The following is a 3,342-nucleotide window of genomic DNA, read 5'->3' on the forward strand; positions in this document are numbered from 1 at the left end:
TTCCCTTTGCTGTTTGATTTCTTCTTCGATGTGGATGTCGTCCACTGTTCATCTTCAAGCAAATCCGGATGAACCCAAAGGATTTCGCCGTTGGAGGTTGTGTGAGATACAAGCCCTTTTTTGCGCTGTCCATGAGGGTCATCGTTGATGGTCTGCATCTTGACCTTTGATACTGGTTCGGCTTGAAACCAGGATAAAGGAACCGATCCAAAGCTGATAGACACCGCATTTGCACCTACTTTCTTCTCTTTCGGCTTTGGTGTCACGATACCAACATCGCATTTGCACCTACTTTCTTCTCTTTCGGCTTTGGTGTCACGATACCAACATCGATTAAGGTTTGTATTTTTTCTTTTAAGACATAACACGCCTTAGTGGGATGGTGGACCCTTCTGTGATATGCACAATACTTCGGGTCATTAGTCTTCGTTGCTTCTTCTTGGTTTGTGACCGGTGGAAGCTTGATCTTGTTGTTATCCAGCAGGTATTTGAAGATGACTGGAACTTCATCATCCTTAAAAGAATACTCCTTCGGGAATTTAGGCTCTAAGGCCTTAAACTGCTTCGGAGGCTGTTGATTCTGATTCGGCGCCAATTGGAAGGATGACTGTTGTGGTTGTTGTTGTGGCTGTTGTGATGTTTGATGCGCATCAACAGCAGCCCCAGACCCTCTTCCTCGGCCTCGAGAATTAAAATTATGTTTCTGAGGATTATCTTGTGGCAGTCCTCTTTCTAACTTCTTTCTCTTAAGAAAGCGCTCGGCTTGTTCACCTCTCACTTTCAACTCCTTCCAAGTTTTAGAAGGCACAACCCCCATGACTTCTAACACATCCAGCGACAAGTTATTATGACATGTCTGTAGGATAAACTCTTCTGTGAGTGGATCTCGGCAGTTTAACGCTTTGTTCCGGAATCGTTTGACGAAGACATCAACTGACTCCCCATTTATCTGCTTCTCATCCAACAAAGTACCAATAAAGACCTTGGTGTCATCGTTGAAGAAATTGGTGAGAAACAATCCCTCCATATCCTCCCAGCTAGTGATACTCCCGGATTTGAGATGTCGGCACCAATCGAAGGCAGGCCCGCGAAGGGTTCCTACGAATGACCGGACCATCAATGCTTCGTTTCCGGATATTGCGCCAAGATGTGATTTGAAATAGATCAAGTGCTGAGTGGGTGAACCCCTGCCATCAAAAGGAGTAATGTTAATCAAATTAAATTTTGGGGGATAAGGAATCAGATCCCACTCCCTTGGATACGGGTATGGAATGCCCGTTTTCTTCACTTCTTGGGCCGTCATTAGAACATTGACTTTGCTCTCAAGATCCTGCATCTTTTTGTCCTCTTCCTCACTCTTTTTCAAGTAAATTTGAGGAGGTTGAGTAGATGATTTGGTCGGACCGCTTCCAGAATTGTCTTTATCGGGAGGAGGATCGGCAAAGATAGTCTCGTCTTCTTCGTCACCATCCTCAGTTGTATGTACAGGTCTGGCGTTATGCTTGCTGGATTCCGCCTTTTGGCTTGATTCCGGTTGATGTTGTTGAATTTGCAAATCTCGAACCTGCTGCATGGTCAACTCCATCTCGGTTTTGATTTCGGCTCTAATTTCCTCGCGTTGTTTAGCTAACGCTTCCTGCAGTATTTGAGCCAATTGATCTGGCGTGATTGCGAAAGATTCTCTGACTCGCCCAACACTGGACGCGGTATCATCCGACGCAACGGCAGAACAAGTATCTGACAGTTCTTCCTCTTAAGATAACCCCTCGTGCATTCTCTTGTAGTCCCGACGTCGACTGGCTCTTCGTTGTAACCGCGACATTCTTTGACATAGACCCCGCTCAACTCTCCCTTCTGGAGAGAAATCAGGGTCAGGGTTGACTAATAACTATTTTCCTCTGCCGGTCATGTTAATGGTGACCTCAGGGAATTCATCTCGCCGAATTGCAGGTCTCTTCTTGTTGAAACGTCTCATCGTAGGTCTTGACGCTTCAGTGGAAAGTCTTTGAAATACGGAGACTCTAGTTGAATTAGTTTTAGAGCATCCGCATTCTGTCAGCACTGCCTTAATGAGTCTCTCACAGGAACAGTGAGACTCGTTTTCTCGTACAGTTCTTTTTCTTGAATTATTTTTCTGATAGTACAGCTCATCACTATTGTGATTTGAGCAACCTATCTATGGTTTCTGAACCTTGTTAACATGCACAGGGCGATCAGTTGTCGCCTTTGTGCGATCCAAGGTTAAATTTTTAAATACACCCCCATGAGGGTGTGAAGTTTTCATAGGTCCTAAACGAGAGTGAAGTGGTATTCTCTCGTTTTGGACTGGTGCAGTTCTGACAGGAGGGTGTTTACGACCCCCTGCGTAAGAAACCACTAAGGGTTTATTTGCCGGGTCTGAGTGATCTTTTACTGGGGCTTTGCCTCGATCGTCAACCGAAGGACCGAGGCGATCTGTCATTGTGATCTTGAACTTTGATAAATCTGGACTAACCCATGGTTTCACTGGTGATACATTAGACGGGCTCGGAACGGATATTTGTGGCGCCTTCGGAACCCAAACTTTACGGTTATTTGGTGGCTTTTCAGACACTATTTCTTTCTTGGTTCCTTGTATTTGTTGACGACGGGCACGAGCTCGAGCGGCTTTTGCCTGACGTTTTTGTATACGTTCCTTGAGGGTTGAACGAGCTCTTTTGACGAGAGTTCATTCCTCCGTCGTAAGTTTTGCAGAAATATGATTATTTTGCCGTTGAGGCAATTGAACCGCTTTTTGTTTTCTCGACTCTAGGTCCGCATAATAATGGACCCCGTCGGTTTGTTTCATGGCCTTGGCCAATTGACGAGCACGGCGCTGGCGCTGTCTCTGACGAGCTCTTTTCGTCAGCACCGGTGAGCCATTAATCAACGACTCCTTGACTGGTACGGAGTCGTTTGGAGCAGAGATGTCACAGGTAGATTCTTTAGCAGCAATTGGGCAAGGACCTTCACCTGCGGCCTTCATTGGCATTGTAGACTTGAATTTTTCTTTGGAGATGAAAACTTCCTACACTTACGAGGTGAGGAAAGTTTTGATGATGAGGATGACAAGTACTCCTCGAATTTCGCCTAATCGAACTCGTATTCGATCTCTTCGTTGACAACGATCTTGATCGGTTGCGACACTGCGACCTCGGCAGCGAGGCCGCTGGCTCCCACTGTGGTCGCCAGTTTGTTTTCGTCGAAAGTTGGTTTTGCTGTGGAATTCATTATATTTTTGTTTGATTACAACAAATTCAAAGAAATAGTCTTTTTATAAGACCTCTTCTACACAACAAAGCAAAAATTATAACTTTTGAGAAA

This window comes from Asparagus officinalis, chromosome 2, assembly GCF_001876935.1.
Source record: "Asparagus officinalis chromosome 2, Aspof.V1, whole genome shotgun sequence".
Classification (NCBI taxonomy): Eukaryota; Viridiplantae; Streptophyta; class Magnoliopsida; order Asparagales; family Asparagaceae; genus Asparagus; species Asparagus officinalis.